General features: G+C 42.2%; 1 protein-coding gene, 1 long non-coding RNA gene and 1 other non-coding gene across 10 annotated transcripts in view; 2 read left to right on the forward strand and 1 right to left on the reverse strand.

Annotated features, from left to right (window-relative positions):
* LOC131517237 (uncharacterized) overlaps nucleotides 1–21,567 on the forward strand; it is an 81,283-nt gene that overhangs the window by 25,172 nt on the left and 34,544 nt on the right. The gene's annotated exons all lie outside the window — the stretch shown is intronic.
* Nucleotides 4,492–4,624, forward strand: LOC131518442 (small nucleolar RNA SNORA70). The gene has a single exon (XR_009265118.1). It is a non-coding gene; the product is annotated as a small nucleolar RNA SNORA70 (small nucleolar RNA).
* Nucleotides 9,845–21,567, reverse strand: part of LOC131517239 (uncharacterized) — a 289,644-nt gene continuing 277,921 nt past the window's right edge. The window contains exons 6-7 of the long non-coding RNA XR_009264473.1: nucleotides 21,133–21,267; nucleotides 9,845–11,476 (exon numbers count right to left, since the gene is read on the reverse strand). This is a non-coding gene — a long non-coding RNA (uncharacterized LOC131517239). The remainder of the gene's footprint in view (nucleotides 11,477–21,132; nucleotides 21,268–21,567) is intronic.

The raw sequence follows: 21,567 nt of genomic DNA on the forward strand, positions 1-21,567 counted from the left end.
GGAGAGCAGAGTCTGAGATGCTCTGAGGGTCGAAGGGAAGGGATCAAAAGCAAAAAGCTCGGAACTGAGGGCTCCACTGCAACTGTGCCAGGCCCTTTGACGTTGTTTCCACATCTGGCCCAAGAAAATCATTGCATTTGTTAAAGTGGAGGACTTAGGGGAAGAAAAGCTGGGCAGTCATGCTGGGAACAACAGCACAGGGGCCCCAAATGTTCTCGATACACTGTTCTCCCACCCCAGTGTCCAACCTACACCCACAATGTCTCCTTGCTGAACTTCGTCCCCACTTCTCATAGTGTTCCTTCTCTGAGAGGCCTAAGGGTTTCGCCTCTGCTTCCGCATCACTGGTCGGCCATGCCAGCTTCCCTCACACCACCTGCAGTCCCAGCTACACACAGATGTGCTATCAATGTCTCTGGAGACCTCCTCCCTGACCCATGGGTTACTTAGGTTTGGTTTAATTTCCAAACATCTTTTTATTGTAGATTTCTAGTTTAATTCCACTGTGGTCTGAGAACATGTTCTGTGTGACTTCTACTCTCTTAGCTTTATGCAGGTTTGCTTTATGGCACAGAATATGGTGTATGTTAGTGACTGTTCCACGTGCACTAGAGCAGTAGGCACTGTCGTCAGATGCAGCGATCTGTAAAAGTCAACGAGGTCCAGTTGCTGGCTAGTGCTGTCCAGGTCACCTCAATCCTTCTTTATTTTCTGTCTGTTCTATCAACTACGTAGAGAGGGGTTGAAGTCGGCAGTTGTAAGTGCACATTTGTCTATTTCTTTATTTACTTCTGCCGGGTTTTGCCCCATGCATTTCAAACCTTTACAACTAGATGCATACGCATTTAGGACTGTTACGACTTCCTGGAAAATTGACTACTTTATTTATTGATAATAAAACCCTGATAACGTTTCTGATTCTGCAGTCTATTTTGTATGAAATTGGTATAGTTACTCCAGCTTTCCTTTAGTTACCCTTTTCATGTTATATTTTTCTATTTTTTTACTTTCAACCTTAGTCTTTACATTTAAAGTGGGTTTGTTATAGATGGCATGTAATTGGGTCTTGCTATTTTACTCAGTCTAAATCTCTGTCTTTTGGGGCGCCTGGGTGGTTCGGTCAGTTAAGCGACCGACTTCGGCTCAGGCCATGATCTCATGGTTTGTGGGTTCAAGCCTTGCATCAGGCTCTGTGCTGACAGCTCAGAGCCTGGAGCCTGCTTCGGATTCTGTGTCTTCTTCTCTTTCTGCCCCTCCCTGCTTACACTCTGTCTTTCTCTCTCTCAAAAGTTAAATAAACATTAAAAAAAAATTTACATCTCTGTCTTTTAACTGGTGTTTAGATATTCACTTTTAAGTGATTGTTGGTATCACAAATTCTACCATCTTCCTAGCTGTTCTCTCTCTTGAGTACTACTTCTTAGTTTGTATACCCTCCTTTTCTACCTTCTTTGGGTTTAATTGAGCATTTTTATTATTCCATTTTATCTCTTATATTGAGTTATTATTTATACCTTTTTTTAAGACGTCTTAAGTGATTGACTAGAATTCTTTTTTTTTTTTAATTTTTTTTTTCAACGTTTTTTATTTATTTTTTTTTTTGGGGGGGACAGAGAGAGACAGAGCATGAACGGGGGAGGGGCAGAGAGAGAGGGAGACACAGAATCGGAAGCAGGCTCCAGGCTCCGAGCCATCAGCCCAGAGCCTGACGCGGGGCTCGAACTCACGGACCGCGAGATCGTGACCTGGCTGAAGTCGGACGCTCAACCGACTGCGCCACCCAGGCGCCCCAATGATTGACTAGAATTCTAAAGTACTTTTCAATGATAAAAAGTTTGATCATTTTGTATTCCCTAACTTGGGAGAAAGCTATAGTTTTGTTTCTTACTGAAATGGTCTTTGAAATATTTTAGTTAAAATAGCTAGAATTTAAATAGAATACTGCAGTAAGGAATAGCATTTTCATTTGAATAGAATTTTTAAAAAATGTTTATTTTTTTCGGGGGGAGAGAGCATCTGAAGCAGGCTCTGTACCGACAGCAGCGAGCCCAATATGGGGCTCGAACTCATGAACCATGAGATCATGACCTGAGCCAAAGTCTGATGCTTAACTGACTGAGCCACCCAGGCACCCCTTAAATAGAAATTTAAACATGAATTTCATTTGCAACCAATGAACTAACACACACTAAAAAAAAAAAAAAGATTAAATCTGGATGAACAAAAATACTGTTCTGTAATTTTATGCAATAAAAATTATACAAAAAGGAAAATACAGTGAAGCTTTAACTTGTTCAACTCAACTCTTCTGAAAAAAGTAGCCAGAAATTATTGAGTTGTGTTCATTTGGAAAATCCTGGGGAAATTTTCCCTTCTAGAGAAGCAGTTCTTATTTTTGTTTTGGGACCACTGCCCCTTTGAGAATTTGATGAACAATACCTAGAAAAACACTTACACTCATCTACACATCAAGTTTTGCATATAATTTTGGGGAATTTACTGAATCCCTTAAGAGTTTCTTGATCCCTGGTGAGGAACACCTGCCCTAGAGTAAGTAGTGAATGTTGTCAACAAGGATTTTGATGTAACCATATATCTTGGTATGTAGGTCAAATAGCAGAAGTATCAGGTTTGACTTGAGCTTCTTGAGCAGGGCAATAGAAACTCTTATTCTCTTAAACTTTTTGTTTAAGCAGCCCCAGATCCAGGTCAGACCCAAGTCTAGCTCTTAAATTTGTCACCTGCCCAGTCCTATACTTTAATGTGACAACACTGCAGCCTCTACAATAGCCAAGGAAGTTCAGATGGTTAGTCTAAATGCCCACCATACTCAGATTGTGTTTATCTCCTTTCATGCTGTAAGACAGAATTGTCCCAGGCACAATTGCTTAAATTGTGACTATAAACACGAAGACAAATTTGTCCATGAGCAAATTTTGACACCAATATCAAAACTATCTTCAGGAGGCGGAGAGAGAGAGATGTTTCAAGCAATAGTTGCCTGTATTTTTAAAAGAATAGTCTCCCAGGTCGCCTGGGTGGCTCAAATCAGTTAAGCCTCCAGCTCCTGATTTCAGTGCAGGTCATGATCTCACAATTCATGGGATGAAGCCCCACGTTGGGCTCCATGCTGAGATTCTGCTTGGGCTTCTCCCTCTCACTTTCTGTCTGTCCCCCTGCCCCTCCTCAAAATAAATATATAAACATTTAAAAAAAAGAATAGTCTCCCATTTATATTAAAAAGTCAGAGTCACAAAGCATTTAATGGCCATGAGTCCCAAAGAATCCACCAACTACTCCTCTCTTACTCGGCCAGGTTCTGAAATCTCACTCCAACTATGATACCCTCCTGGGTCAGTCAAAACAGAGTTATTTGACTCTTCTCAGTAAAATTTTTTAAAGCAAATAACACCATTAACTTTATCCATTTCTCCACGAATGCATCTCCATTGGCTTGTATTTCATTTTTTCCTTTCATGTATTTATCTCTTAGTGATTCAGTAAAATCCATATCTTCAAGATATTTATATCATTTGCAAAGGAATCCCACTTTTTTCCCAATTAACATAAGGCCATATAGAAGTATTGTTAATATGATTGATCATATTTTTCAATATTGATATGTTTACTTTCCAAATAGTAAAAATAATGGAGTATTTATATTAACCAGATTGAATGGAACCCTTTGGAAACAACCATTGATGAGCTGGCTGATGTGTGGCCTGGAAACTCCCTCTGGCAGCCAAGAAACTCCTTGTGTTTAGAACGGTTATCCCTGCAATTCTGCCTGAGACTCATCAGATGACTTGTCATGCTTATGTCTTCCTTTAGCAAACTGCAATTCTATTATTTAAAAAAAATTTTTTTAATGTTTATTTATTTTGAGAGAGAGAGAGAGGCAGAGAATGAGTGGGGGAGGGGCATGGAGAGAGGGAGACCCAGAATCCGAAGCAGGCTCCAGGCCCTGAGCTGTCAGCACAGAGCCAGATGCAGAGCTCAGCTGGAATGAGTGAACCACGAGATCATGACCTGAGCCTAAGTTGGATGTTTAACTGATTGAGCCACCCAGGCACCTCGGAATTCTATTATTTTTAAATCTTCCATATCCAGGGGCACCTGGGTGGCTCAGTCAGCTGAATGTCCCACTCTTGATTTTGGCTTAGGTCATGGTTTATGGGTTCAAGCCCCATGTCAGGCTCCACATGAACAGTGCAGAGCCTGCTTGGGATTCTTTCTCTCCCTCTCTCTCTGCCTCCCCAACTTGTGTGCAATCTCTCTCTAAAAATAAATTAACTTAAAAAAAAAATCTTCCATACCCTTGGACGAAATGTTATGTATAAACATTGCCTTTCATCTTGCATAAAGGTGCATGGAAACAAAACAAGTGATATTTATAATGAAAAACCAAAAACACAACCCTCTTTTCCGAATTTCCTAGATAAAAATGAGAAAACTTCACTTCTAGAATATGTTAAAGAAATGCTAAAGGATCTGCAGCCAATTAAGCTAACTGTGCTCTTTCCTCGTGGGGCCCAGTGTGCAATGGCTGCGAACAGCAGCCTCCTCAGTAGTGTATGCAGCCTGTTGGTTGTATGGGTTGCCCTAAGGGACCTTGGAGACAGTTTTTTTCTGGTGGACATTGAGGTTTGGCCTCATGCTTTCTCCAATCTAGGCTCCAGACAGGTATGTAAGGTGCCTTTGGAAAGCCCCAGGGCACAGTGGCCAGGGTCCACATTGGCCAAGTCATCTTGTCCATCCGTACCAAGTTGCAGAACAAGGAGCATGTGATTGAGGCCCTACATAGGGCCAAGTTCAGTTCCCTGGCCACCAGAAGATCCCCTTTTCCAAGAAGTGGGGCTTTACTAAGTTTAATGCGGATGAGTTTGAAGACATGGTGGCTCAAAAGCAGCCCATCCCAGACGGCTGTGGGGTCAAATACATCACTAATCATGGCCCCTTGGACAAATGGCGGGCTCTTTACTCATGAGAACTTCAGCACTGCCCTTCCCCATTCATGCCCACCAATAAATCCTGCTTCCTGTCTAAAAAAAAAAAAAAAAAAAAAAAAGAAATGCTAAAAGAACAAAAAGGCATCCTTTTTTGCATGTTTGTGTCTTTTCAGTGCTTTTTGAAATAATCAGAATGTCAAGACTTGGGCATTTCTAAAGGTACTCTAACAAGATAGTTTTAATTCCTCTTTATTCTTTGTAATAGTTTATACTCTACAAAAGATAAGCTTCTCTTTCACTATCGACTTTTCTTTTCCGCCTGATAAACAATGATACTTTTTAAGTTGTTCCCAAAGAAGCTAAAATGAACTTAGATCAATTTCAGTCACTTCCTTATTTATACATCATCCTCATTAATGATATCCTCAAAAATACCATCTAACACAGCTCATCTATTCACCTCTGCCTCCTCCTCTGTCTTGAGCATCTTCTCTCTAAACAGTAGACCTTTTTCAATTGCTTGGCAACATTAATAAGACTGTTTTCTCTTTGCACTAAGGAGAAAAAAAATACATTCCTGGTTTGATTCTGTTGTTCTGAATAAAATCAGACCTAGAAAGTAAACGCACAATTAAAAACTGATGCATGATTTTCTCCTTTAGTTCTTCACCCTAAAATGAGGTGTTGCATGAAATTTCTGATGTTACAAGTTTCCCAAGATTATAGTGTTATAGTAAAAGTCTCGATGGAACATCTAATACGCTGACTTCAGGGTAGAGCAAGCCGCTCGGGAAAGGTTAGCCACCCTGCCCCAGAGGCAGTAGCCTCTGACAACCATGCAATAATTGCTACTCTGACATCGTAAGTGGCTGGGGTACCCATTGAGAGTCACTTGTCTAATAGTTCTGCCAACAGCTGCAAGTTCAAAGAAAACTATTCTTTCCCTATAGCACCACCACAAAGCCCCTCACTTTTTGCATATTCAAGGATCAGAGTGTAAAGGAAAATAGAGAGAGGGGAAGAAAGGAGGAAGACACACCTACGAAGACAAAGTTTGAAGTGGGAGCAAGATCAAGATTTTAGCTGAGGTGAAATAATCTTTTGTGGATGAGTGAAGAACAAAGGTCAGAAGGAGAAAATTTGGCCATTTTCTACCCTCTTACAATTTAGGGGTTGGATGGAAGGTTTTTCATCATCATTCTTGACCTGTACATATTCCTCATAAATTAAAAATATCTTTGCCATAGAGAAGCTTAAAAATGTTTTTATGTTATCAAATGTATCTATCTTTTCTTCCTTTCATGGCTTCTGGGCTTGTGTCCTATCTAGAAAGGCTGGACTGATTTCATTCATTCCATAATTATAAATAAATTCAACCATATTTTATTCTAGTAGTTTAATTTTTAATATGTCAATATTTGATCCAGGTTTAATTTAGTTTGTGAAAGTTGGAAACCTTATTTTTCTTTTTTTAATATATATATTTTTAATGTTTATTTTTGAGAGAGACAGAGCAGGAATGGGGGAGGGGCAGAGAGAGAGGGAGACACAGAATCTGAGGCAGGATCCACACTCTGAGCTGTCAGCACAGAGCCCGACACGGGGCTCAAACTCATGAACCATGAGATCATGACCTGAGTCAAAGTCGGATGCTCAACTGACTGAGCCACCCAGGTGCCCTGAAAACTTATCTTTCTTAATGTAATTTCACTTCAGTGCAAATTCTATGCAATTCATACCTGGATCAACCAATCATTGACTATTTACTAACAACCTACTATGAGCCAAGCCAGTGAGAGATCCAAAAGAAACGTAAGACATGGTGGTTAATTTCAAACAAGTTACAACTGTGGTTGGGGGAATGAACTACTGCCCTGAGACAGTTCCAGGACCAGACAGACAAGCATATAACTAAGTTACTGAATCCTGAATGCCTAGAATTGGTGTGGGAGCTCAGAGGAAGGAGCGATCTACCTAGGCTGCAGTTGTCAGGGAAGACTTTGTAAGCAAGATGGGGCTAGAGTCGTATGTGCATTTCACCAAATGCTAAAACAGAAAGCTATCATCTCTGTGCATATGTGTGTGTGTGTGTGTGCGCACGCGCGTGTGTGTGTGATGTGCGTGCATGTGTGTACAGTTTAGGTGGGCACCCAGTTTTCACAAAACAACTCAGCTGTTGGGAAAATATACTTGCCACAGACTAAATAAGATTTAGGTGCACCTGGCAGATCTGAGTCAGGGTTTTAGAGCTAGAATGAAGTAGCTGTGTGGCAAGGGCAGTGGTGGGAAATGTGTGCCCCAGGGAGGAATGTTTGCCTGGGAGTCCTACCTTCTACCCACTCCCCAAACGTCTGCTAGATCCTCCTGCCCAGCCTGCAGAGTATCTCTGGGGTTTTGCCTACCATGATTCTGCCAGAGGGTTCTGCCAAGTGTGGGTGGGCATCCCCTTGGGGGCCCTCTCTCTGTCTGTGAGTGACTGTCTGCTGCTTCCCTTCTCCCACTATTTGAAAGAGTCAACCACCCGGCTAAGTCTTAACCAGCCCGACACACCCTCAGGAAAGTGAAGAGCAGTGAGCAACACCTTAGTACACTATTTCCACAAGTCCGTTATGGCCTGTGGGAATAAAAGTTGGTTCAGTCTTTGGAAGGGGTGGAAGAGATAAGGATGGGTATATCAATATGTCTATAACAATAGGTATACCAGTATATTTTAAAAGTCTTATGTTTTTACATACCCTTTGATCCAACCACTCAGCTTCCAGGAATTTCCTGTTTGTTTGTTTAACTTTTTGTTAATGTTTATTTATTATTGAGAAAGAACACATGGGAGCATGCATAAGTGGGAAAGGGGTAGAGAGAGAGGGAGACAGAAGATCTGAAGTGGGCTCTGTGCTGACAGCAGAGAGCCTGATGCGGGGCTCAAACTCACGAAACACGAGATTGTGACCTGAGCCAAAGTTTGATGCTTAACTGACTGAGCCACCCAGACGCCTCTCCTAATTATTTACTTAATAAAAACATATTAGTTACTGTATGGCAGGTGCTGTTCTAAGTGCTAAAAATTAGCTCATTTAATCTTCATAACAATCTTTTGAAATAGGCATTATTATTTTATAGGTAAGGAAAATGAGACACAGAGAAGTTAAGTCACTTGTCCATGGCCACCAGCTAGTATGTGGCAGAGCCAGCCTTTAAACTCATGCTGTCTGAGTAGAGTCCTGGGAGTTAACTATATACATTATACTACCTGTGATGGTTAATTTCATGTATGTGTCAACCTGACTGACCACAGGGTGCCCAGATTATACGTTATTTCTGGGTGTGTCCATGAGGGTGTTTCAGGATAAGATTAGCATTTGAATTGGTAGAGAGAGTAAACTAGATTGTTTCCACTATGTGGGCAAGTAGGTGGGCATGTACAGTTTGCTGAGGGCCTGAGTGGAACAAAAGGCAGAAGAAGGAGGAATTCTCCCCTCCCCCTGCTTCTTCTTTTCTGCCTCACTCATCAAGTTGGGACATTCCATCTTTTTCCGCCTTCGGACTAAGAGGTTCTCCTGGCTCTCAGGCCTTCAGACTCTGACTGAATTGCACTACTGGCTCTCCTGGGTGTCCAGCTTGCAGATGGTCGCCTGTGGGACTTCTCAGCCTCCATAGTTGGGTGAGCCAATTCCTCATAATAAATCTCCTTGTATACATTATAGATATAAAACCAATAGGAGATACACGGTGGACCCTTGAACAACATGGGTTTGAATTGTGCAGCCACCTACATGTGAACTTTTTTCTATAAATGTAATACAGGACTGTAAACACATATTCTCCTTTTTATGATTTTCTTCATAATATTTTCTTTTCTCTAGCTTACTTTATTGTAAGAATACGGTATATAGTACATAACACATACAAAGTATATGTTAATCGACTGTTATGTGACTGGTAAGGCTTTGGGTGGATAGTAGACTATTGGTAGTTAAGTTTTGGGGGGAGTTAAAAGTTATGTACAGACTTTTGACTGTATGGGGGTCAGCACCCCAACCCCCATATTGTTCAAGTGTCAACCGTATATATCTGTCCTGTTGGTTCTGCTTCTCTGGAGAACCCTAATACGCTGCCTGAGCGGTCAGCCTGAATGTACACAAGGATTTAGCCATGAGGCTGTTCATGCAACACAAATTAATGCCTACTGTGGGCCAATCACGGCCCCTCCTTCCTTTCCAAATGGAGGGTAAAAACTCATCCATGAGTCATGAAATACATTTAGTGGATTGTGACCAGAATTTCTTTAATAAAATGATACAGAAAAGAATAGAAATTAGCAGAAAGTGAGTTTTGTTTCACAACATTTTTTCACTTCTTTGTGTGAGCACAAGCATATATGTACTGGTGAATGTTGAATCAGAGTACTGTGTACTCACTGTGAGCTGCAGTAAGAAAGGTTTAAAAGGCACCAGTCTACCAGGAAAGAAAAAATTCAGAGAACTAATTATATGTATGTCGAGTTAGTTTTTTAAAATAATTGCAGGGCGCCTGGGTGGCGCAGTCGGTTAAGCGTCCGACTTCAGCCAGGTCATGATCTCGCGGTCCGTGAGTTCGAGCCCCGCGTCAGGCTCTGGGCCGATGGCTCGGAGCCTGGAGCCTGTTTCCGATTCTGTGTCTCCCTCTCTCTCTGCCCCTCCCCCGTTCATGCTCTGTCTCTCTCTGTCCCAAAAATAAATAAAAAATGTTAAAAAAAAAAAAAATTTAAAATAATTGCAAAAAGTTTTCTGATAATAAGAGATTATTAAATAGATTATAATATAGACATATAATAGAATTCTACCTAGAAACTAAAATTATATTGTAGGAAAGTATTTAGTGACATAGAAATATGTGCAAAATATAGAGATGGGGGGAAAGTCAGATTATAAAATAACATGTAATATACATTTTAAATAAATTATACACACACACACACACACACACACACACACATAGACAAATGACTAAAAAGGATAGTTACCAAGATGTTTCTTTTTTGAAGTTTTTTGTTTTTAATTTATTTTGAGAAAGAGAGAGAGAGCAAGCGGGGGAGGGGCAGAGAGGGGGAGACAGAATCTCAAGTAGGCTCTCTCTCTCTATATATATGATTATATAAGGATAGTATAAACAAAGAAAATTCTTATAGACAACAAATATAAAGAATTCTAGCAAACAATAAAAATAAAGAATCTTTGTAAACAGTAATAATTAAAAGGACAAACTATCCAATAAAAGAGTGGGCAAAGCATGGAAACAGATCATTCAAACATTTCAAGTGATGCTCAACCATACCAGTGATGAGAGAAATGCAAATTAAAACAACAATAAGATTAAAATGTCTCTTTTATCAGTTTTGCAAACTGTTAACCCTGCCTTATGAAAACTACTCTAATAAAATTCAATATCTAACAACTTGAAGTTTCAGAATGGAAATAAATGACTGTCCGCCTTACAAAGGAGTCGGTACACTGTAAATATCAAACTTGCTCAGGGTACTTAATATGTACTTTTATTTCTGCTTCAGATTCCAAGGGCCAGGGATCAGAGAGACTGAAACACTGGCATTGATTAGTAGCCCTACAATGTCATGAAATAAATAATTAAGTGAGATACAAAGGTTTCTCCAAAAAAGTACAAAAACTTCTAATACAGATAAAAAGATAGTGTTTATCAACATAATCAATATTTTTTCAGTGCTCATTCTACACACACATACACACACACTCACACACACGTTAATCTCTCATCTCTTAATGTGCATTATCTTATTTAATCCCTGCAGCAACTTTATGAGCTTTAGTTACTCCTTTAGCCCCATTTTTACTATTAAGACACCTGAGGCTAGCGCAGGTTAAGTAACCTGCCCCACAGACAGGTAAGTGGAGGAGATAGGATTTGAGCCCAGATCTCGACACCTCCACAGTGTACAATCTCAGCCACTTGGGTAGTTTCCCACATAGAAAACTAGTGGTTGGTTGTGCATGATGCTAATTTAGGATGCTGTTTTTGAGGTCAGAGGATTTCAAAGAAAGGCGTGGGGATTATTGGTGATGGATATAGGTTCTCATAAGTTTCTAGTGATTGTTTCTTAGAGTATGCATTTATAAAACGGTCATGATTGTTTTTGTTTTTGTTTTTGCTGATGAAAATTTGAATGTCATCAAACACAATATGTCTTATTCTGGCAAGAATTCTTTGTTAATGTGCACAATAACAAGGAAGACTCTATTGTGGTCTTTTTCTATGCTGACATAATTCAAATAAAAAGACACTCAAATCATTGTCCTGGGTTCTTTCTGCAACTTTATAAAATATGGTTATCATTCTATATTTGGCCCACGAACTTCTTAGTATTATAAATGTAACAAGATAGTCATCAGAATTATGACAATAAGAATAATGACAAAAACAGGGGCACCTGGCTGGTTCAGTTGATGGGGCAGGTGACTCTTGATCTTGGAGTTGTAGGTCTGAGCCCCAGATTAGGTATAGAGATTACTTAAAAAAATCTTTAAAAAAGAATGATAAAAACAATAATTATATTAATAATAGTAATGCACTAAGGGAAACAACGATAACTGAGTGTGAGACTGTCTATTGGAGAGATATATTTCAGAATGGAATATGAACTTCAGGTTTTTTCTCGTATCATTTTTGGGAGATAAGGCCCATCTGGGCAGGATGCAGTAACTAGAAAATATGAATCACTTCTTTTTGAGAGAGAGAGAGAGAGAGAGAGCACAAATGAGTGATGGGCAGAGAGAGAGAGAGAGAGAGAGAATCCCAGGAGGGACAAAGAGAGAGAGAGAGAGAGAGAGAGAGAGAGAGAGAAGCAAGGCTCACCCAAGGCAGGGCTTGTGCTCTCCCAATGTGAGGCTTGAGCTTACCTGATGTGGGACTCAAACTCACAAACCGTGAGATCATGACCTGCCAAAGTCAAATGCTAAACAGCTGAGCCACCTGGGTGCCCCTGAATCCCTTTTAATTAGACATAAGACACATGTGGCCATTCTTAATGGTTTCTGACAGGAATGTGATTTAGCACTTATGTTCTTTAAATGTTCCATTTTTGCAATAGCAGTGGTAATGGATGACTGTACTCTACCGTTGACTAGTGTCTTTCACAGACACTCATTTCTTGGGCTGTCTTGCTTGTCCTACCCTCTTTCCCCCTTTGTCCTGATTTCTTCATTATTTTATCTTATCTACTTTATAAACCAGCATAAAGAACTTGGGGAATAAGACTGAGATAAATACATGTACAAAGAGTCAAACAAACTTTCTCATCCTATAAGGCAGCCTGAATTTTTTCCCCATAGACAAAGAGTTCCAGGTCAAATGGCTTAGCTAATGGCTTATAAGTGGCCTCAAAGTGGGAGTCAGGGATTAAGGCCTCAGGTGCTGACATGATGACAGCAGGCCACATCTTCATATCCCAGAGAATTGAGCCTCATTGTCCCTGTGGTCGTCACTGCCTCCTTCCTTCTCTTCCGACTGTCATTGTCGTCATTTCAATCAAGCCCAGTAGAATGTCGTCACTGAAGAAAAGTGGGGGGAGTGTGAAGCTCAGGGCAGAGCAGAGGACGAATTTAGTTTGTGCTCTGCACAGACAACCCTTTTCAACATAAAATCTCTTTTGTCCTATCTTTTTTATTGGGGTTTCTGAAAGTAATAATGATACTTCAGTTACCTGTCAGGTGATAGCACAGGATATATTTACTTCTAGATTTTAAACACACACATGCACAGAGACATAAGGGAATATGCCATCACATCTAGCTGGATTTAAAGATGTTCCCAATAATCAGTTCACAACAGGTGATTAAGCAGTTGTTAAATATACTTTAAGTGAATCTGCAAGGGTAAATGAAGCGTTTTAACCAACAATAACATCATAGCAGCTAAGTATGTAAATAAATGAAAACAAAGGAAAATGAAATTAGATAATTACTAAGACAGATTTCTTCCGCAATTTCCGTTACTCATTGGGTCCTGCAGGGCGGAGGGAGGACCACAGTTTAAGGCCATCGTTGGTGTCCCCGGGGCTGCAGCAGTGGTGGCAATATGACACGGAAAGCCAGCTCAGCCAGGATGTGTTTCCGGTTCACTGTCCTCACCACTGTGCTGGGACAGAAGTGAACAGTACAAATCACCATAAAAAAGGGATGTTTTTATATTCTGGGCTGGTGACCGGCCACACACAGGGGGAGAGCGGCTGGAGCTAAGAAGCTCCCTTCAACATCACTGCTGCTTCGACTCTTCTTTTTTTATCTTTGTATCCCTCACCCCGGGCCCCCCCCCACCCCAGAGTCCTAAGAGCTGGAGATCAAATTCAGTGTTGAGCTAATCGAGAGAGGGAAGGCAAGAGGTTAAACCAAACAGTTAACTGTGTCTCTTCAAAACTGACATTTAATACAGGGTGTAAATCACTAGGGGAGCCTGTTATTCCTTCAGGAATGCAATTACATAGGGTCAAATAAAACATGAAAGAAACCAACAAGTTTTAAAATGTAGTATGTTCTCAAAAGTAGGCAAGAAGGAATGTGAAGCAGTTCAAATATGCTAACACTCCCTGCTGTCCTATAGGAGAGGATTACAAGGAGAGGTTTCTGCTCTTTAATGATTATGTGGTTAAGCACGGGTATGGGAGCACATTGCCCAATCTGGCTGTTCCCCACTGGACCCTGAGCTCCCCAGAGCTCCCTGCATTCATTCAAAGCAGGTGGAGGCTCTGCTGTTCAGCCCATCACCATTACAGTCCCATTACCAGCCCTGCCCTCCACTTAACACTTTTCTGAAGTGTTTATATGGCTGGACAGAATACACTGTGGGTATTTTTTTCTGTTTCACTCATTCTTATGAAAACAAAACAAAACAAAACAAAAACAAAAAACAAAAAAAACCACCAGGAGAATCCTTATTTCTGTGATTCAAGATAGACAAAAAATAATGTTGGACTTCTGCTAAAGGCTTTCTAATATTTGTGACTACTTGCAAATTGTGTTAGTGCTAATTTACTCCATGGGGAGGTGGAAGGTGAACTTACGTTTCTATTCTGGGAAGTATCTTTTAACAGTTTAGTGCATTTCAAACAATTTGATGCCTGAAAAATTGGGGTTGGCTCACCCTCAGTTTAACATCCTCATGAACTAGGGGTGAGCAACTCGCCCAAGTCTACCCATTGCTCTCTTGGCTCTAGCACTGAAAGTCCCATAGCCCAAGAAGCTTCTGGTTCCCCAGCAAATCAGGCTGACTGGCCATCCTATTCCACACACATAGCACATGTTCTCTCTTTGCCTCTGCGCTTCTAGCCCTGTGTGCATCTCAGGTGTGAGTACTGGGCATGTGTGCAAACAGGCACACACGTGAGAGGCAAGTGGAGTCTGCATTAAACAGAATTTGTAATTAGTAATTTCTTTAAAGTCTTGCTTTTAAGCATATGCAACAGCATGGTGGAAACTGGGTATAGATTGTGTGAGGAGAGGGGATAGCTGGGAAGGGACACTGCGATCACTACTAAACTAATTATAAAAGAATTCAAACAAAACAGACAGGTCAGCTGGGTTCAGATTCCTGTATAATCACTAACTTTTATAAGCTAGTTCTTACTTCTCCAAGAAAAATACAGTTTCAAATGAGTTGTGACTCAAACTTGGTTTTCCTTATCTTGCTTACAAAGTGCATCATACTACAAAGCTGACTTCTCAGAGTCTAAATCCAAAGGCTGCAGATTCTATCTGGTTGGTTGAATCTTGGGAGGGAGCTTCCTCTCCCCCAGCTCTGCCTCCCCAACCATCCCTCACCCCCAACCAAGCAATGGTGGCCACAGGCTGGTCCTTTTGAATCCTGCCCCGGGACAGGCAGCTATCAAGGTCAAGCTCACTGACTAGCAGGCACCATGGGCTATGTGTCTGAGGTACACAATTTCCTGAGCTCCTTGCCACATTGGCAGTTCTACATGCTCCCAGGTCTTTCCAGAAAGTCCTTGGCAACTCCACAGACTGCATGGCTGCCTCGGCACATAAGATATACCATTTTGACTGTGAGTTGAGTTAGGAAGTCTTGGGGTTCAGCTGGGCTCCTGAGAGCAGCCAAACTGAGAACACCCAAGACGAGAGTAAAATTTAGTTCATCTTACACATGTAGGTCCTTTGGCCCTTTCATTGATTCTTCTTCTGACAGCGCAGTTGGAAATCTGTGTCCCAAGAGAATTCATATTTATTCTCTCTCTCTCTAGCTATTTTCTTGTTCTGTCAAAAGATGCCAAACTGATACATTCACCAGAAATAACACAAAATAAAGCAAGAAGTGATTATAATTAAAGTTTTCTCTTGTGACTTATCACGTAAACCTCTTACCTCAGAGGCTCTCCTTTCCTGTGCTTAGAAAACTTGTCTGTCCAGATCAGACACACTATAAGCATCAGTCTCAAAACTTAGTCAAATGCAAAGAAGCTGGTAGTAGACAGGACAAATAATGGCTCACGGACTAATGGACCAGACCTGGAAGAGTAGAATGTGCCTCCCTGCAATTTTCAAATGAGCATGAGGTATGCATTGGGGGACAGGACCTGGGCTTGGAGGCAAACAGATCCAGGTTTGAATTCCAGCCCAGGCACTTATTAGCTATGCGATCTTGGACAAGATACTTCACCACTGTAAATTTTAGTTCCTCATCTGTGCCACGGGGATCATTCTAGTTTTAGTGTGAAGACAGGAAATAACATATGCAAAGCACTCAATACATAGGTGATGCTTAATAAGCAGCTTTCACTACCATGGCGATGGATTTCACAGGAAAAAGTGACCCCCTCCACCAGCCCACAGTGCCCTCCAGGTTTTGACCCCTGGGCTTCGTCCCTAATGGACATCTCTAGGAACTCTGAGCTCTTAATCTCAGCCCTCCACCCACGCTCCCTACCTGGCCTGAGGCAAATCACTTATCTGCCTCAATTACTTCATCTGTAAAGAGAAGGATAATAATATTTACCTCCCTCAGAGGAGTGTTGAGAGAATTAATGAATGTTTGCAATGTACTCTGAGATCTACAGATGAAAGGCAGTGTAGAATCACAAAGTATTATTATAAATATTAGTGTTATTTTGACACATCTGCATGCATGCATGTGTGAGCAAATTTGCACCTAGGGCACTGGATGAGAGTATGTGACTTTTAAGTATCCTCCTGTGAGTACCCCTGGCAGCCCATGGATGTTTATGTCTGTGTAATTTATACATAATAAATCGATTGGTCCCAGAATAAGGATTTGCTCAGAAGGGGAAGCACTGCTTTGGGCAGCTGGTATATAATCAACCATAGTTTATGGTTAAGTATTTTCTAGAAGCCTTTTTGGCCAGTGCCACTGACTCTGGCCAGTGACTATGGGATCAGCTCCCCAAAAAGCAGCGAAATGTAATTCTCAGACTTCTGTATCCACCAGTTCGGAAAAACCACCTTAAGCCTACAAGTGTTTGTTCCTGAGCTGTGTCCGCTTGCAAAACATGCAGTTATAAAATCAGATTGCAAAGAAACACCTCCTCCAACCCACCTCGCAGCCGCATCCTCTCCCTTCTGCATCAGCAGTGCCGAGCTCCAGCTCTTGCTGCTCCGCTTCTCTTCCCATTAAGGTCCCTGCTTCCTCCCGCTGGTCCCTGCTCCCCACTGGCTGCATTCCCTCCCATTAAGTGGCCTGCGGTAACGTTACAGCATCATCCACCATAACATCACATCACGTAGCTCCCCAGAGACCACGTCTGTGACCTGTGCTTTTAGAAAGAAAAGTACAGCAAAAGTAAGGACAAGTGGAAGTTGCACGAGGAAGTGAGGAAGTTAAAATCCCCTCGTGCCCCGGGACTGAGCCCTCGGCTGCCATTGCTGCCTGTGTGAGGTTGTGGTCTCCTCCTCTGATTCCAGATACAGAGTGAGCCCATACATATGGGCATGAGCAAGACGTACGTCTGGTCTCCACCATAAACCTTTGTAGCCTGGCAAGAAACAGCAAGGCTTAGTCCAGACCCAAATTCTCATTCCTGCTACAGCCATCATAAACGCCTGCCGACACCAAAGAAGAACAAGGCTGTAATCCTCATAAAAGAACATTTTTGAGCCCTGGAAACCAAAGAGGGATATGAATGCCAGTTTTTAAACTGACATTCCCTCTGTTCTTGGGCTAGATTGGACGTTGAGGAAGCAGGTGACGGCCTTCGAGTCATGCATTAGAGGCTGCACCCCGGCCTCCCTGTTATGAACACCTCCCCCCACTGCCTGGGCAGGTGGCCTGAAGTTCCCACAACTTGTGGTTATGATACTGTATCCAGAAGACTGTGTGTAGAATGGAAATATGTGACACGAAAATCAACAGGTTAAATCATTCCAGCAGTGTGCTGGACCCAGCTCACAGTGGTTTGAGAGAGCCAACTCTGTGCATCTATTCCTAATTCTATGCTCACATCATTCCGAGAGCCTGAAATCAGCCAGTGGTGCCTTGAAATCACGCTAATCGGGGCTTTTCTCCCCGCTTTGAGAAAGGTGATGGTGAAAGCTTTACTGCACACCACCAATTAGCACCCACTTTTATCCGTTATCATTTGGTCATAGACAGGTTTATGCCATTGCCAAGGAATGAAGTCCAGTTTGGTTCTGAGTATGGAAAGCACAGGGAGTTGACCAGGGAAGCAGGTGAACTTGCTGTTGCAATTGTCTGGGAGCAGCCAGAGGGTAGTGAGTGCCTTGGGGAGGAGTGAGCAGAATGCCTCCTTGAACGTTTTGCCAAGGTTGGCCTGCCTTGTAGATTTTAGCAGCAAGTAGAGGATGCAGCAAGCATTGCATTCCCTAGGATGCTAGCAGACGAAATCTGGGTTTTAGACCCTTTGTGGCCCTAACAAACTACATAATCTCGGAGCCTCACTTCCTTTAACTATAAAAATCAACTAACTGTACTCCTTTGATGGGATTGGTGAAGGATACAGTGAGATGATATTTGTAAAGTACTTGCCCTTGACAGTAGTTCTACTATTGATAAATTGATGGACATTTCACTGCGTTCTTCTTATTCTGTTTCTCACAGGGTTTGTCATGTTCAGGCAATCTGGACCTGAAACCTTCAACCCCTCTGGCCTCTGAAACTCCATGCTCTCTTGGTTTTCCTTCTTCTTCTCTGATCCTGCCTTTACTCTGATCTTTCTTCTCTAATCCTCCTCAAAACTTAATCCAGGGCCCCCTTCTCTTATTTCTCTGCACAGCCTCATTAGGCAATCTCATCTAGTCCCATGGATTTAAATGTTATCTTCATGCTGATGACTTCCAGACTCCTAGAATTATCCTCTGTCTAGACCAGTGATTCTTCAAGTGGGAACCCTGGACCAGTGGCATCAGCGTCACCTGGGAACTTGTTAGAAATGCAAATTCACAGGCCCCACCCAAACCTTCTTAACCAGAAACTCTGGGGGTGGGTCCAACAATCTGGTTCATCAAGCCCTGCAGGTGTCTCTGATGCTCCCTGAAGTTTGAGAACCATTGGCTCAGGCTAACAGATTTAATAGCCTTATTTACATCTCTACAGAAACATCAAACTTAATACACCCAACACAGACTCCTATTCCCTAGCTAATTCCTCCTCAACTCTGTGCCCCCCTACCATGTCCTCAGAATTGCTCCCCTGAGACAATGGCATTATCATCCACTCATTTGCTAACCTGGAAGTCAAGAAGATCCTTCCTTTCTCCCAGCTTCTTCATCCCACATCTAATCCATTAGCAAATACTATTAATTCTATCTCTGAGTTATACCATAAATGTGCTACTTTTTCCACAGTTCCATCACCACACCACCACCATAACTGGGACCACCATCAACTCTTGCTTGTTGAAGTAAGACCAACGCAACCTTTTCTACCTGCTTCCACTCTGGCCCCCTTTAACCCATTCTCTCTGTTGCAGCAAGAAAGCCAGATCTTCTTAAAATGGAACTTGGCTCATGTTACTCTCCATCCTAAGATCCGTTTAATGGTTTCCCTTTACACCTAGAAAAAAAATCCAAACTCTGTACTATGGTTTCTAAGGCCCTGCACAACTTGACTCCTATCCATCTCTCTATTACCTCATTGGTGGCCCTCTCTCCCTCCCCTGCTGTGTCCCTCAAGGGTTTTCTCTCACTGTCCCTGAATGGGCCAATTCCTTTCTGCCTGGGGGACTGTGTTCTTCTGTCTGGAATTTTTTCTTCTTTACCCTGTGGGCAGATGGCTCCTTCCCATCCTCACAGTTTCAGGTTAAATGTTACCTCCCCTTTGTGTCCTTCCTTACTGCCTATTAAAGTCCCCTCCACGCCCCATCATTCTCTCTCATCACCTTTTTATTTCTTTCCCAGCACATCTGCAGTTTGTTAGTTTTCCATTCAGATATTTACTCTCTTGATGTTGGCTGTGTTTTGTTTTTCTCTGTGCCCCTCACCCCACCACCCTGAATGGGTCACAAGGGAAGGGGGCTTGTCAATGTTCATCACCCTCAGTGTCTGGCATAGTGACTGAGGCAGGGTGGGTAGGGGTTAATGTTGCTGTTATTAACATGTGAAAAAGACGGACATCTGCTTTACCAGGTCTATGGACTCAAATGTTAATCTCATGCAGGAACATCCTCACAGACACACCCAGAGTAATATCTGACCAAATGTTGGGCACCCTGTTGCCTAGTCGAATTGATACATAAAATTAACCATCACACCACACTAGCGATAAAACTCAGAAAGATAAAGACACTTGCACAATAGTGAAACCAGGATTCAAATCCATGTATTTCTCACTCCAAAACTCCATTCCATAGATGTTGCTGCTCAGTTACTATCGTTTTTACCCATGATTCCCAAGCTCACTGTATGCTACAAAGAAGATGCTCTTTCTTCATTTCTTTCTTTGTCCAGAAGTAAATGTTATGATCAGAGTTAAACCAAATATATTTTGTGGTACAAGAGCTACTGCTCCAAGAAAACCAGACAAAGCAACAGTGGGGGGAAGGAGAACCAATGACATTTCTGAACTTGGGTCCCTAAACACAGATTGAAGATAAACTATGGTTTCAAGTTAAAGCTCTCAAATGATTCATCACTGTAGCTATGGTTGACATTATAAAGGTGCTCGATAATTGTTTGCAACAACAGACAAACAAATAAATGGAAATAGGATGTTACTTTGAAATTTTCTACTGAGGCAACAACATGGAACAGAAAGGAAATCTTAGCAGAAAGTGCACACCAAGATGTAAACACTTAAAGAGACTTAACAACTAATATCTCAACACTGGATATGTTCACCGATAATGGGGATTTAAAAGGGCAGAGACAAGGCCTCCATGAGGGTCTGACTCACTGGGATTCAGGACCCATCACTTGAAAGTGCCTAAAGTGAGGCTTTGGAGGGGAACCTGGGTGATCGTTGGTTAAGCATCTGTTCCTTGATCTCGACTCAGGTCATGATCTTACAATTTGTGGGTTTGAGCCCTGCATCAGGATCTATGCTGATGATATGGACCTGTTTGGGATCCTGTCTCATTCTCTCTCTCTGCTCCTCCCCCGCTCATGTGTGCTCTCTCTCTCTCAAACTAAATAAACTTAAAAAAATAAAATAAAATAAATAAAGAGGGTCTTTGGAGAAGAAGATTTCCTGGGGCCACTCCTGACTGCAGCTCCCACTGCTTAGCTCTCCTGCCACCAGGGGAGAGATAGAGGACTACCTGCCCCTGATCCCAGTTCTGGTGAGAGGGCTCCAAAGGGAGCATCTGGAGAGCCTATGTGTGTTTTTCGAGGTCGTGAGATAGAAAAAGCAAGAGGCTGGCTAACAGTCAGTGCAGCGAAATACTAACGGCAAGCCAGTGCTGTGAGAGCCCCACAAATGTGTGAAACCCACAGAAGAATGTTGTCCTGGTGTCATTAAAAATGGGGCCCCGCCCTGCCTAAATAAGCTCCTGCCAGAGGTCAGAAGAAAGTGGAAAGTTGCAGAAGCCAAGCGACCAGTGAAGCTGCAGAGTGACCAGCCAAAGAAGGGGCACTGCCCACATCAAAGGAATTGAACTTGAAGAAGCCCTGCAGGGGAGCCTCTGAGGAGCCCACAGAAGAACTTATCAGGTCCAGAGACAGCCAAGTCAGCTGATGACAGCAGCAGCCAAGTAAGAACTCACCAAGTCCCCTATCGTCCTGCTCCCGGCTGGGGCCCCTGCATAGGAAGTGGGGAGAGAAGAAGTGCTAGGCAGGTAACGAAGAAAGGAACAGCATCTCTCTTCACTCTGAAGGGTCAACCTGAAGCCGTATTCAACCTGGAGAAGAGAGGTGATTTAACATTACACAAATGCAGAGTTTGATACTTCATAGGACTAGACTAATGACTGAATTGCAGCCATGATTATGACACAAGTAACTGCAGGATATTTTTTGCCTGGAGTGATCAGTGAGGTAATAGGACCAGCCCAGCTCTGCTAAATAAGTGTTTACCATCCAGGAGTCGAGCTTGATTAACATACTATTTACAGAACGACGAATATCTGAATAAATAAGCCCAAACCCAACAATTCCCAAAGCTAACCTGCCCATGTGGGGACACAATTCTGAACGCTCGT

Source organism: Neofelis nebulosa, chromosome 7, assembly GCF_028018385.1.
Source record: "Neofelis nebulosa isolate mNeoNeb1 chromosome 7, mNeoNeb1.pri, whole genome shotgun sequence".
NCBI lineage: Eukaryota > Metazoa > Chordata > Mammalia > Carnivora > Felidae > Neofelis > Neofelis nebulosa.